The sequence below is a fragment of the Heloderma suspectum genome, chromosome 1 (assembly GCF_057233095.1).
Source record: "Heloderma suspectum isolate Gila_16-S chromosome 1, 16-S_ref, whole genome shotgun sequence".
Classification (NCBI taxonomy): Eukaryota; Metazoa; Chordata; class Lepidosauria; order Squamata; family Helodermatidae; genus Heloderma; species Heloderma suspectum.
In genome coordinates, this window is record NC_139458.1 from 274,761,809 (window position 1) to 274,777,612 (window position 15,804).

At 43.8% G+C, this 15,804-nt stretch overlaps 1 long non-coding RNA gene across 1 annotated transcript; it reads left to right on the forward strand.

Annotated features, from left to right (window-relative positions):
* Window positions 1-229: 229 nt before the first annotated feature.
* LOC146359129 (uncharacterized) lies at window positions 230-13,937 on the forward strand. Its single transcript, XR_014786556.1, has 3 exons — window positions 230-1,002; window positions 8,836-8,925; window positions 10,097-13,937. It is a non-coding gene; the product is annotated as an uncharacterized LOC146359129 (long non-coding RNA).
* Window positions 13,938-15,804: the final 1,867 nt, after the last annotated feature.

A 15,804-nucleotide genomic window follows, 5' to 3' on the forward strand; every position in this document is an offset into this window, starting at 1 on the left:
TTGTTAACCTTTTCCCCTTGCACCATTTTCCTGATGAAGATGCCACCCCTCCAAATAAAACTACTGTTTGCCTCATTGGTAAAAAAAATATATGGGTGCAAGCCTCTGTTCCCCTACATTCTTACCAGTAGGGCAAATAGTTGCGATATTCATTGGGAAAATGACTTAACCCCTCTCCTATGCCACAGGCCCTCCCCTGCTTCTATTCCCCCCCGCCCCGCAAATGGAAGAGACTGAGATACATTCACAGATCTCCATCATAATGCATCGTTTGGCTCCACATTAGACAGCACCAGCACACAAGACTTTCACTCTCCCAGCTATTCACACCACATGCATTTGGGTCCAGGGATATGGGGACCAATGTGGTTGTAAGGATTCAAGGGATTCTCCCACACCACTCCCACTTTAGATGGGCTTGGGTGAGCCTTAGATGCCCGCACAAATAGGTGGAAATGGGCCACAAACAGTGGGTATTGCAAAGAGTCAGAGAGTAGCGTACTGAGTAGTGCACTTGGTCTACAGCCCTTGTATCGGCTTCCCCCAACCTGGCAGATTCCAGATGTGTTAGACTACAACTCCCTTAATTCCAGCCAGCAAGGGCAATCGGTCATGTTGGCTGGAAATTATGGGAATTGTCATCCAATACATCTGGAGGGCACCAGGTTGGGGAAGGCTGCCTTATATCATGCAAGCCTGATGTAAGAGCTCTAATTGCTATGGAGAATATAGAAACTTGCCATCAAGTAAATGGATAGGTGGATAATTCTTCTCAGAAGATATAGGATCACAATATTCACCATAACTTTGTTTTCCCTTCCTCTCTAGTGTGTTTTACAGGTAAACCACCTGTCTGCATTGTTCCTTTACCTGGTCTCTGCCAAACCCAGAGCTTTCTGAAAACCAATACACACAGAAAGAGAAATGGCTCTTTTAATGGAAATGTATTTCAAAGAAAATGCTAGTGACAGAACATGGATTCTTAAGAAATGTATCTTCTAGGTAAGCTCAAAGCAAACAGACTTTTTCTGTTAGAGTTTTTAACTTGGTTTTCAAAGGTGAATGCTCTGTTATCTATGCACAGTCTGTTCAATCTTGCTGACAGCAAGTTACTTGAAGAGGAGATCTGAGTGGTATTCAAGCTCAGATTTAAATGAGAAAAAAACCAGTCCAGTAAAAATAAAAGTTGTCATCTTAATCCATGCCTTTTATTCTGTGTGGTCAACGAAAAGAACATACCATTTATAATATAACTTCTGCGCTTCATCACTGAAAGCAATCAGCTTTCCCCAACCTGGTGGCCTCCAGATGTGTTGGACTATGACGTCCATTACACCAACCAGTGGCCATGCTGACTGCGGATGATGAGAGATGTAGGCCAACATGTCTGAAGGGTACCAGGTCTGGGAAGGCTGGAACAGCAACTGTTAAAGCACAATGCTGGCTTAACATGTTTTTTTCACCAGAACTTAAGAGTCAACATCTTCCCTCTCTCTTATCTCCATTCCACCCTGTTTGGATTGGAGCTTGTCATTTTAAAATGGCTGTATAGGCAGTTTTTACTTTAGTTGGTTTGCCATGTGAATATAAAACCAACACTGGCAAGAACACTCGTTTGCATCACATATCACTCTTCTGCTTTCTCTTCCCCACTCCCCATTATTAGACATTACATAAATAGCAAGAAAGAGGCTCAAATGTAATTTAATACAAGGATACTTTCCCACTTATTTCAGGGTAACCTTATTGAACTCAGTGGGATCTCCAGCCTGATCCTATTCAACTTCAAGTATAACCTGATGGGATCTGAGCTAGCAGCGACCAACCTAGAAAAAGATCTTGTGGTTGTGGTGGAGAGCTCAATGACAGCCCAGTCAGTGTGTGGCCACTGTAAAAAAGGCAAACTCCATGTTAGGCATAATTAGGAAGGAATTGAGAATAAAACTGCCAATATCATACTGCCTTCTTACAAATTTATGGTGCAACCACATTTAGGATACTGTTTACAGTTCTTGTTACCACACCTAAAAAGGATATTGTAGAGCTGGAAAAAGTGCAGACAAGAGCACCTAAAATGATCAAGGGGCTGGAGCATCTCCCCTATGAGGGAATGTTACAACAGCAGGGATTGTTTAGCTTGGAAAAAAGGAGGGTAAGGGGAGACGTGATAGGGGTGTACAAAATTATGCCAGGTGTGGAGAAAGTGGATAGGGAGACATATTTCTCCCTTTCATAATACTAGAATCCAGGGTCATCCCATGAAGCTGATTGGTGGGAGATTCAGGAGAGATAAAAGGAGGTACTTCTTTACACAGTGCATAGTTAAACTATGGAATTTGCTACCACAATGTGCAGTGATGGCCACCAATTTGGATGGCTTTAAAAGGGGGTTAGATAAATTTGTGGAGGAGAAGACCATCAATAGCTACTAGTCCTGATGGCTATGTGCTACCTCGAGTATCAGAGGTAGTATGCCTGTGTACACCAGTGGCTGGGGAACATAGGCTGGAGGGTGCTCTTGCACTTGTGTCTTGCTTGTGGGTTCCCGATTGACAGCTGTTTGGCCACTGTGTGAACAGAATGCTGGACTAGATGGACCCTTAGTATGATCCAGCAGGGTTCTTTTTATGTTCTTATGTTCATATTTGCTCTAAAATAGGTCCCAGTGTTTTCAGTGGGACTTACTCCAAAGTAAATATTTCGGATTGTAGCCATGCTTCTGAGGACTCAATCAGAGCAGCCTTCCTGTGGCTGTAGGTTGTTGAGTTCCTTTTTTTTAATGCAGAACTCTTTCCACACTACAGAATTTTCCCAGTATTTTCCATTAATTTACTCTATTTAGTGCGATCTTTCCACATTTGTGGGCAGAGCAAATTAGAATGCAAGAACATAAGAGCCCTGCTGGATCAGACCAAGGGTCCATCTGGTCCAGCATTCTGTTCACACAGTGGCCAACAGCTGTTGACCAGGAACCCACGAGCAGGACATGAGCGTATCACCACCTTCCTGCCCATGTTCCCCAGCAACTGGTATACACAGGCATACTGCCGCTGATACTGGAGGTAGCATACAGCCATCAGGACTAGTAGCCATTGATAGCCTTCTTCTCCATGAAACAATACCTGCCTATTACAGGTATTCTCCCTCCCCTTCACCTACCCCTCCACCACCAATTTCCTCATCCAAATTCTGTTCTCTTCTAGGCATTCGCACAGGTGGGTTGTATCCACTGGCACACGCACCTTCCTCTCCAAACACATTTTTTAAGCCGGAAGTGCATAGGGGCACAACCCTATGGCCGCTAGTCAGCAGCTGGGCAGCCATAGGATAGGTCAGTTCCCTGAGAACTGACCACACTCTCCTGCACTGCCTCGTAGGCAGTGTGGTTCAGACCCGTGCTCCGCACTCATAAGAGGAGCGTGGAGCAGCGAAAACGGGACGTTCCTGGGGGTGGGCAGACGTGTCTTTCCGACACTTCCTATGTGTCATCCAGCATCCGCACACACACCCCGCTCCGACTTACCATGGCTAGAGAGCTGAAATCAGCTGTCTAGCCACAAATGCAGGGCAGCTGAAGTACAGAGGGGAAGATCCTGCGTTGGATAGGTGGTTGCCTCTGAGTTCAGAGGCAGCCGCCTATCCCATCCCGATAGGATTGCGTCCTAAGAGTATCATGTCAGAAGTCCCCATGCATTTGCTTTTCGCTTCCTGAGTGGAAGTGCATTCAGGGAGTTCACTGGTTTACCGGAATGAAGCTGCGTTCCTTACTCCTCGTGCTGAAATTATATACCATTAGAGCTGTGAGCAAATGGCCTCTCAGAATTCTCCAGCCTATTTGTGGGCAGAGAAATGGGGGGGGGGGATTCACTGAATTTCTTATAAGGGAGGAGAAATTCTCCAACAGTTTCTCACAGATAGGGCTCACTATTGGCAGGGGTTGCAGCACAGGTTCCTTCTTTTTTCCTAAGGGTTTTTGGTTTACTGCACTGCTTCTGTAGGTGGCAATAGCATCAACTATGTTGAGGCTTCCACTTTTTGGAGGCAGAATTTTGAATTTCTTTTGGTTTTTGACCATACCTAATCGCCGAGAGGTGGCCAAGGGTGCTGTGAGTCTTTTCTCTCTCTATAACACAGTTCCATTGTTCTGCAGCCTCCCAGGGCACCTGCTGTTCCTGAACTGAAAAAGCACCATGGGAGGAATTATGATGATTATTGGCTTTAATTGAAGTGTGGGGGAAGTTACAGGCTACAGGCTGCCGCAGAGATTATCGTACCATGAATCTCTGTACACTCCATGGCCACCTCATAAATAAAGTAAGCACAGGAACCCCAAACCCAGCCTATGAGAATTTCTCCAAACTTTCGTCTCCTTTGAATTTCTCTTTGAGAGCAATTTCTTTTCTATCAAATTGAATGAGAACGATCGAAACAAATGTGAAATTTTCAGCACAGCACCGTATATCATATTTCTCATGTCTGTTTTTCATGTAATGGCTCTGCAATGTAAAGTCTTGTTGCTGAACATGAGGAGGAGGAACAGGAGGAGCTCCAACCTACTGATGCTCCTGTCTATATATGATAATCTCAGCAAGGGCCTGTCTTTGTGGATGATTTGCTGTGGACTGGGACATTTGGAGGTCCTTTGCAGCACATAACGTCACGGCCAGTCTGCAGCCACCCCGGAGTTTACCTGTGGGGAAACCGCATTTTTGCAGAGTCCCTTTACTCTGCTTCCCCTCCCCTTTAATTCAGCTCCCCTGCGGTTCTGCTGCTGTGTGTCCATCCCACCACTTTAAATTTGGCATGATTGGGCGTTCCTAGGAGTGTGTCTTTCACCTAGCCATTACCTCAGTAGCCTAGGTAACTAGAGTAACTAGCTTGCCTTTCCAACTCATCAAAGCACTAGATCACTTTTCTGTGCCTTCAGAATCGCACTGTACTTCCTTTTCGCCAGTGGGAGTAAGTAGCCTCCATTTCCCAGTCTGTCCCCTTGTGAGCCTTCTCTGATGCTCGTGTAACTTTGCTCCTTTGATGTTTGGGTTACTTCGCTGCTTCTCTGCATGGAGGGAAAGGGCTGGCAGGAGTTGTCTCCCTCTGCTAGCGCTGCTGCCTCTGCTGGCTGCCTCCTCTCCTCCTTCTCCTGCATTCTTTAGTTTTCACTGTATTGCCCTATTGCTACAGCAAAATACTGGGGCTGCAAGCTCCTGCTCCTGGCTGCTAGATAGCTAGAACTTAAAACGGTGTGGCTCTGATTTTCTCAATGGGAGAAAAGATGCTGCAGATTCTCAATGGGGGGAGGGCAGGCAACAGAGGCTGCAGACTGAAAATGGGTGAATTGGCTAGATCCCTGTATTTACTCCCTGGAAAAGGAGAAAGGAGGTGGGAGCTTCAACTCCCTGTTGGCTAGAATGGGGAGAAATTGCACTAGTGGGGTGCTCTCATGGGAAGCCTTCAGATGCTGACAGGGATAAAAACATGGTAGCAGAGGGGAGCTTGGAAGGGGTGGGAAGCAAGCCTTTCTCACTGGTTGAGCAGCACCTGTCAGATTGATGATGTTCAGTTCCATTCCCCCACCCAACTCAGAAGTATGTTGCTTTCAAGCACTGTGTGACCTGTGAAAAATGGATTTTTAAGGTATAGTACACTTGGCTTTTCTTGCTTTGTGTGATCCTGATGGACCAAGCCAATTCCATGTCAACTCCTTACAAACCTACACAAAATGAAGGTATCTTAAATGTATGATCAGAACAGATCTTTCCTGAAATGTATTTCCAGAATGTATTTCCTGGAAAAGCATTTTTCGCAGAAAGTTAGCCTGTGAACTAGTACAGAAGTGGCAGGAGCAATTGCTTTGTAAATAAGAGATCTGAAACATCACCTCAGTCCTACACACACACACACACACACACACACACACACCTACCTCCTAAAGCTCTGAGACCCTAAATCAGCCTTCCCCAACCTAGTTCTCTCCAGATGTTTTGGACAACTCCCAGAATTCCTGACCATTAGCCATGCTGCCTGGGGCTAATGGGTGTTGAAGTTCAAAACATCTAGAGAGCACCAGGCTGGGGAAGGCTACCCTAAATTATATGATAAAATAAGAACATCATATTTCATTTCAAAAGCTTGGTCCTACTGTGCCTTGATCCTTCTTAGATCACATACATAGAACTTGGAAATGGAGAGGTTAGAGCCATACAGAAAATACTTCCATTAAAACTAATTGTTCTTTTGAAGTCACGGAAAAGAATAAAAATTGTCTGCTACACAGACGGTAGCAGTAAACTGGAGCACAGTCATAAAAGCTGCAAAGATGTTTCATTCTTGCTTGCCACTTTCCCACTGTTCCACCTGACGTGACTCACACAGTGCATACTTGATCATGCATAATGATGTCGAAGAGCAATTAATGCAAGGAATGCTTTGGTGACTCAGGCATATCAGTCCAGCCACTCCCATTCATTTCTGCAAGGCTTGTGCAAGGAAAGCCTTCCACATGTTCATCGGATTCACTTATAGTACTGTGGGAAAGGCCACCCTAAATTTATCAGAGCTGTGCTATCCTCAAGCAACACTTTCTTCCAAGTGTGGATAGGATTGCTCCTAAATCCTTGTGTGCTAGTGAATACAGTGCGATGCCATTGGAATAAATCTACACCAGCCTAGCAATATCCTTGGATTAGTGGGAACCTACTGTTGGCAGAAGCTTTCTGCTGGTGGAACGCCACTAGGGCAACAGGCAAAAACTGGGTAAAATTGCGGCATGTCAAGCAGGAATACAGCTTACGAGGAATCCCATGTTCATTTGGGCGCATTTCCACCTTTAATAACAGTGTAACATTGGGTGGTTTGCACATCAAACAACCTATGGGTTGATGGGGATGAGCGGAAGACATCTAGGCTCACCACTTCAGTTAACCACCTACAGTTGCCCCATTCATAGATTGTTATTGTGTCATCTGAACCCAGACACTCTGTGTTGTTTAGGGGTTTAAATAACCCAGAGTTCACCCATGCTTTGTTGCTGGCTTAACTCTGGGTTGTTTAACCCCTAAACAAGCGAGAGTGTCTGGATTCAGACATCATGATAACAACCTACAAACAGGACAATCATAGGTTAATTGAAAATGGAAGCAACAAGTGTGCTGGAGGCAGCATGCTCACTTGCTCCTACTAGATTTCGGCAATTTGTGGTTTAAATAACCCACAAATTGCTGCTATGTATGAACCAGGTCATTGCACCAGCAAAAGAAGTGGCATAAGTTAAAACATTGCAATTGAAATCAATGGACAGCTCCAGACAACTGTCCCCTGGGCAGCAATATAGGATAGGATCCCAATTAACTCTGCAGCCAATCACGACACTCCATTAGCAGTAAACAGGCCCCAGTTAGGGAATACATCAGGACATACAGTATGAGGCTACATCACTCTGTTCTCATTTCCATATAACAGGGTAGGTAACTTGTGGTCCTCCAGATGTTTTTGCCTACAATTCCCATCATCCTTCGCCATTGGCTATGCTGGCTAGGGTTGATAGGAATTGCGGGCCAAACGATCCGGAGAGCCACATTGCCCACCCCGGCCATATAACTTAGAACACCCAACTAGGAATTTGGTGATGGGTGTACTGGTTAAGGCCACTTTGCACAAACAGCCAGGGTTGACAACAAAGTGGGAAAGGCATATTGTTAACACTTGTTGGGTGCTTCCTGAAGGTGGTTTCCTAGTGCTACCAATCAAAAGGCATTGTGCAGCTCTTCCATCTTTTCCTCCTTTGCAGATTTTTTCCGGTAAGACAAAAGATGGAAGAAGTGGTGGGAAAACACAGGAAGGTTACACATTGAAGACAATGAGCTTCACCACATGAGGCTAAATCCTGCATCCTTACCGGGGCTTCTGCTTCTAGATTCTTTGCGGGATTAAGATCGGTTCCTTTACATTGGCAGACACGTGCTTTGAATTGGGGAATTCCTTTCTTGGCAGCTTCTATATGTCTCATTTTACAGCCACTAGATAGTGCTGTGGTTATAGCAGAACTGCACAATTACACACAGCCGATATATCGGATTAACGTTCCTTATCGGGTTATCTCTGATCTTTTAAAAAGCAGGATAAAGGTCAGAAAGTGCAGGAGATGCCTTGGAGATGGATGACATTGTGTAAAGGACCCACAAACTTCCATGACTGACCAATCATGAGTGTGCAATAACAGCCTCATGTAGAAATGCTCAGTGTTGTCTAGACCTGTAGAATTCTGTGAAAGAGGCAGGGCAACTGCACAATAAAAGCCTCATCTGGAAGACCCATCTTCTGAGAAGCCTTCTGGTACTTTGCCTTAGGACCCGCAAACCCCAAATCTATTGCTGCAATGACCAGGCATTCCACACTGGTAATCAAAGGAAGGGGAGCCCAGATCTCACATCGGAGTCCCAAACACTCTCCATTCCTCAGCCGCAGCATGTGAACAAGTGCAAAGCACTCAAATAAATGTGTTTATTTATGGCATGTCCATACTGCCTTTCTGAAGCCAACCAATATAAAATGTTTATAAAATGTTCAGAAAATTTTAAAGATCTACAATAAATAGAAACACAATGAAACATTAAAAACAACCTTAAAAACCATAACAAGAATTTTAAAAGGTAAAAAGATGTGTCTTGACCCCCTTCCTGAACACACAGAGAGTGGGGACCAGTCGCAATGCCAAAGGGAGTGTGTTCCAGAGCTTAGGAGCAACACAGGAGAAAGCCCCATCAAACAACCCATCACCACAAAATGTCAGTCACATGGCAATACAAGAGTGACTTCTTCACCTCCATTACTTCACAGGCTGCAGCAGTATCTTCCACACAGGTGATACAGGATAAGAATGCAGACGGCAGAAAAGCGGTCAGTGTGGGCCACGGCCTCCCCATACAGGTAAGCTCTCACCATGTACTGGTGAAACCAATGGGAGAATAGCCAGTTTTGTATGTGCATAGCAGGCAACTTGGCTCTATTCATTGGTACTGCTGACCAAACACTCATGACTCATTCTTCCTTACAGGATCAGAGCCAGAGCCCTCAGAGTAGGCTCTGAGTCAAACAGTCTCCCGAGACAGAATTCCATTGTAACTCCTTATAAGGGATCTCCTTATCTCCCCACTGTGTCTAGCACATGACAGCTACTAATTGTGACATGCCCCACATGTTCTTATAGGGAGGGCAATAGCCTGAGTTGCAAGGAAGCTAGTGAAGAAGAAAGAAATCTGAGTTTTTCAGCTGACTAGAAGAAAGAGCTTTTCGGCTTCTGAGCATACACAGCTTTGCTTTGGGGGAATCTGTTGCTGCTTTGAAGAGAAGGATTATTGGGTCAGGTGCTTGCCATTCCTTGTATATTTGTAAATAAACAGCTCTCACAACAGCACCATAACTCATCAGAGTTCTTTTGTTAAAAGTAAATAAAACCTGTAGTGGCTTCCTTTGGAACATTTTACCCTGAGGGCAGGAGGGTGCTGCACATGTGTATTGCCAATTTGACCTAGTATAAGTGCACTCTGAGTACTTGCGCTTTTTTACTGTAGAGAGACAGTGTGGCGTAGTGGTGAGAGTGCTGGACTGGGAACTTGGAGATCTGGGTTCTAGCCCCCACTCGGCCATGGAAGCTCACTGGGTGACTTTGGGCCAGTCACAGACTCTCAGTCCAGCCTACCTCACAGGGCTGTTGTAGTGAGGATAAAATGGAGAGGAGGATTATGTATGCCACCTTGGGATCCTTATGGAGGAGAAAAGGCGGGATATAAATGCAATAAAGAAATAAATGTCAAAGAATAAAAATACAAAAGAGAAACAAATACATGAACTATCCCTTGAGGGGGCCTTATTTTTTCATACCAGAAAACCTGCCTATTTCCCCTCTCTTATTGATAGCCTGTCAATAATTAAGCGAAGGGCTCATTCACCTTGAGCCACTTCTGCTTATGTTTCTTGGCAGAGACACTTCCTGTTCCTTCCCCTGCTGTACAAATTATATTTGCTTTTGGGTCAACAAATCAGGAAGTCTGATGAGTGCTATTTTTACACACTTCAGCTCTTTGTTTCCTTTCACCAGGATCTAGCAATGCCTCTTCCCAGGATGATTAGGAATCATTCTTCTTGTCTGCTGCTGCCCTGTACCTCCACATTTGACCGGTGAGAAAACAGTGATTATTTAGCCTGTAGCCAACAACACTGATTACAGCAAGTGTTGTGCAATACTGCATCTTAATAACTGGAGGGGAAACCTTTTCAGAATTTTAGATTGTATTTGAGGTGTGCAAGGAAAAAACTCATTTTGTTATTCCAGTCATTTTCATTATTCATTTTGTTATCCATTCATTTTATTCATTTGATGTGCTGTATTTATGCCATTTCAGATTTTATGGCTTCATGTCTTATTTTGTATTTAAATTATTTTTATACTTATTTATTGTAAACCACTTTATGCACTTCTTGTTACGGGCAGCATACAAACGGCGTTAATAAATAAATAAATGTGGCCTGCCTATTCCTGCAACTGGCCTTTGCAAGAAATGAGGCAGAATGCAATTTAAAATTATGTGATCATGCAAATAAAAATGCAAAGAGGCAGAATTAAGGATGGACAAGAAACTGGAACCCTACTCTTTCCAAGCCTACCCTTCCAAGCCTACTCCAAGCACTGGAATTTGACAGCTAATGCTGCAGTCCTATACGCGCACAGCTGAGAGTGGCTGAGTTCGACACGATAACCCACACTCAATGGTTGGGTATGTGATGAGTGTGGGTTGTCGTTGAACCTTGGGTTGTTTTGAAACATGGGTTATGTTGTCCAAACCCAGCCGCAATAACAAACCATTGTTTATTAACCATGAACAACCCACAGTTCACAACCCAACAACGAACCATGGCTTCTTTTCATGGGTTGTTCATGTTTAACAAACCATGGTTTGTTAGCACGGCTGAGTTCAGACAACACGATAACTCACATTTCAACAACCCATGGTTCAAAGACAACCCACACTCAGCTCTTGAGGGTGAGTTATTGTGTTGTCTGAACCCAGTCAGTAAGTCCTTTTGAACTCAATAGGGCTTACTTTTGAGTAGACATGTACAAGAATGCACTGTTAATTTTCTTTTCAGCTTAATTGTATGTATACATAACATCACCATTATGTTGTTTTTAAAGCACATATTTAGAACAAACTCTTCTTTACACAGTAATAACAATTTTCCTAGGAATTCAATCTTAAAGCATCTATCACTTGAATAACATCAGCTAACCATACTAGCTGGCAGAAGCTGTTCAATCTGGCTGAGTTTATTAGAAGCCACTAAACAAAGCACTCTCTAAAGAGATTGGGAGAGAAAGGGTTTCTCTCCCTTCACACACACACACACACACACACACACACGGAAAGTCTCCAAGATTAACTGAATTGCAATTACATGAACAGGATAATGGATATTCTTAATGTTTAGCATATTTTAAACATATAAAATATTTATCATATATACATACACACGTGCTTGTAGCATTAATGCATTTCACTGTTGTGATCTCATTCATCTTTTTACAACAACGTATTATGGTTGCCCAGTGCCACTTAACTGTGTCCATTACTAATGTGGGATTTGACCCCATATCCATGAGGCTTAACTCCAACATACTGTCCAAATGGCTGCTCTGGCACTGTAAATTAGAATAGTAAGTTAATGAAGAGCTATTCCTGCCCATCCTTTTCTGGTTTATTGTAGATTCCACCTTTAGAAAAGGAAGAGGAGACCTCCTTGCCCATATGCTGTTCCAGATTAGGGACTATGATTCCTGAACCATGTGCTAGTTACTGTGTGAAATTATTCCTTCCAGAGCAGCACTTTTTATCTCCTACTGCTAACAGTCCAAAGGCATTGTGCAGCTATTCCTTTTCTTATAGTTTTCAGCAGTAAAAAGAAAGATGGAAGAAGCAGTGGGAAAACACACGAGGGCTATGAGAGAAAGATGTTGTCATCTGGAATCCCTGTAGAATTCAGTGAATGAGGCAGGGCAATAAAAGCATGTGATAAAAGTGTGATAAAAGCCTTGCCTGGAAGTACCCAATGGAACGTTGAAAACATATACCTCCTTAGCCAAAGTACAAAAATGCCTGTTTATTTGCATATGTTCATGAATATACATACATATATGCATGCAAATTTAAACTTAACACTTCCTACCACTAAAGATGAGAAAAAACACACTTACCTGGTTTACACAAAACGCTAACCCATGGGTTGTTGATTTCTGGACTAGTGTGATGTGCAAACCAAGCTGCACTAACTAACTATGGTTTGTTAACCATGAACAACCCAGAAAGAGAACCCATGGTTTGTTGTTGATTGAGAACTCTGGGTTGTTGAAACCATAGGTTGTCATTAAGTGTGAATCTAGAATCATTTCACCAGGCTACAGAGCTGGTGGGCAAGACTGGTAAAAGAAACCCAGCCGCTCTACATGCCAGTACTACATTGCCACAGAAGCATTTGGGATACAAAGAGGGAATGGGCGAAGGAGGAGGCAAAAAAACAGCCCTGCAATTCAGAAAACAAGCTGCAGTTTGTTCGATCGTCTGTCAGACAAACTGTGTGATGGGCAACAAACCATGGGTTAAGGGTGGGTTAAATAATAAACCATGGTCTCTCTCTCTCACACACACACACCTGACTTGTGACCAAAACTCTATTTCAAATGACAGCATTGCAGTTGATGTATATCTAACTTCAACCTTCCTCAGTTTCTATTAGTTTAGCAGCTGCTGGGAGCAACACTCTCTATAAAACGTACCAATAGTCATTTGGTGCTAGCTTGAGTCTGCTGAATGTGAGCATCTGGATACTCTTTTGACATGCAGCCAGTATTTCCACATGGAAAACAACTATGAATGTTATTAGCATGGGAATTCATGGGACTAAATAAAGCCATCTTCTCAACACAAAAGGCTTCCTCTCTGTCAAAGTTTAACTGTTAACACTGAAGCAGTTAAGAGTTTCTTTTAAAAAATGTGGCAAGATGCCTAATGTTTTCTATTTTAAGCAATCTATATATATAACAGTGACTCCCGAGGACTTTTGGTGATTGTGAATGAACAGCTGGCCAAAAACCTTCAAAATATCATTCATAATAGGATTATTTTGGAGTTTTGTTTTGCAATACCAACTTTACTGGTAGTATTAATTCTTCCCTATTAGGATGGACAGAGGGCTCTGAGATCTGAGCCCTCTGCCCTTTTGGTTATATACCCATAGGACTGTGCCCTAAAAATATCTCCACTGTAACTTTAACAGTGTTGTGAGCAATAGAGAGGAAGAAACACAATTTCTTATCAGCTTGCCTTACCTCACTATCTCAGGCCTTGGGTCTACAAGGTATGGTGTACCCTCAAATCTATTCTTATCTCACAGTACAAAGTGCTGAGTTTCTGAAGCCTCTTATGTACAAACAGAAGTTATAGCACTGCTGGAATACCATTGGTGTTAACAACACATGCTCAGATTGTGTACATCTAAAGCTTGTGAATATTTGTAACAATGGCAGCAAGAGAGTCAGAAAAAAAAATTGTATTGCTCCATAACGTTTGATGCATCTACTACAGCTTCAGTTGCTCCAGAACTTCGGCTCCACGTTCATCAACTTGCAATCCATAAGATGACAGCTTCGAACAGCACAGCCGTCCATCTGAATAGCTTATTTGGTAATAAGAAAAGATATATGGAAATTTGTAATAAAGGAAACTAAATACTTCTGTTAAGGGGACAGTTAATTGCACAAACACTCTGTGAACACCACTGAATATAAGAAACTGCCTCAGGATAAGAATGAACAATAAGCCACTCAGCTCAGGACTGTCCACCCAGATTAGTGTGGTTATTTATTATTTTATTTATGGAGGGAGCAATCCTATGGCCGCTAGTCAGCAGCTAGACGGCCATAGGATATGTGGGTTTCCGGAAACCGACCTCAGACCCTGCGCTCCAAGGTCGGTTCCCAGAGAACTGACCTTCCCCCCCACCCCCATGCTGCCTCAGAGGCAGCTTGGAACAGCCCTGTGCTCTGTGCACGGAAGAGGAGTGTGGAATAGGGAAAACAGGGCATTCCGGAAGGTGATCCAGGGTGGGGAAGGTGGGAATGCCAGTATGACACATCCTATGTGTGGTCCAGCAGCCGCCTCCCCTGCTCCGCCTTCCCGCAGCTAGACAGCTGAAATCGGCTGTCTAGCCACAAAAGCAGGGTGGCTGAAGTGCAGAGGGGACAATCCCCTCTGTGCTTCTCCTGCCCTGCATTGGATAGGTGGTCGCCTCTGAGTTCGGAGTCAGCTGCCTAGCCCCATAGGATTGAGCCCTCAATGTATTAAAACACTCAAAGTTACAATGTATAAAAACGCAACAAGCTAAGAACAAAACTGTAAAAAAAAAATCCCCAGCAAAACAAATAGCTGCGGCTGCAGCCACTTCAATGCTTCTATTTGAAGTACCTGAAAGAAAAAGAAAAATACTTTCATTGACATCAATCTTGGTGGAGGAATTAATAGTCTAGAATTTTTCTCTCAGTCAGCTCCATAGTTTTAGACCAATCTTTCTCCAGATGTCTTGGACTACAACTTCAGCACATGTTGGCAGGGGATGATGGGAGTTATAGTCCAACACATCAGGAGGGCACCAGGTTGGGGAAGGCTATTTTAGACCATGATGTTATTGGCCTCCTTTCAGTTCTGGATGTGTGCAGTGCCCCAGGTATCCTTCACAAAGCGCAGTGTTAAATAGGAATAATTTGGTTTTCCTGTTGTGAGACGCTTAGCACCATCCCTACAGAGCTGACCATCAAAGTAATCACTGCACTGTGGAAAAGGCAGGGAGGGGCAACAACAACCCTTGAAATAATAATGGGGAAGAAAGGAAATACTTGGGCTTTGGGCTTGAGAGTCCCAGTTTATTCTGATGCTAATCAGTCATCAACATGGAGCTCATTCATCGGCCCAGACCACTAGCAGTGATCAATATGTAGCAGCAGTGGCAGCAACTGCAGCAACACAAGTCCATTCCCCTAAGAGCAGAAATAAACTGGTGCCAAAAAAACCCACACGCAAAAGCAACCCGCTCAGAAGTAACATCCAGTCCATTTTGTTTCCTCTGCCCTTGTACCTATTCTCCAGCTGGCTGGCTGCATAAGCATCTATACTTGTATTGAGCCCAACAACTACTGCTTTAGACCAGTGAGAATCTTCTCTCAGACATATTCAGCTTGTTTCAGTAATACACACTGTGTAAATTAATCTGTGCATTTCTGAGTGTGTGTGTTTTAAATAGTAGCTACATGTGGGGGCCCAGATTTGGATCGGGACTGTGGCATGGGTGGTCCTGATGCAGATTGGGCTGCCATTTAAAAACACGTAACACAAATACAAAGATGTATTTAATGTAATCTGTAGTTTGGCTGACAGTACACAAGATACCAACAGAGAACCAAACCAGCAACTTTTCTTTATCAAACAAACAAACCTACACCTACCAAAGCCAAATTCCATCAATAACACATGACAGAGAAGGGCGAGGGCAAAGAACCTCTTCTGTTCAGAACCTCTTCCTAAAGGTGCCAGGAGCACCTTGAAGTGGTAGTTCCCCAAGTCTCTGCTTGACCTTGCTTCTCCTGGCTCAGTCAGGAGCTGCCAGGAGCTGTGTGTGTGCATGTAATGAATAGGGGTGGCCCTGCCCATTTTTGGCTCTGGCCCCGCCCACTGCTGGCATGCAGCCCCCAATATGCTGCCC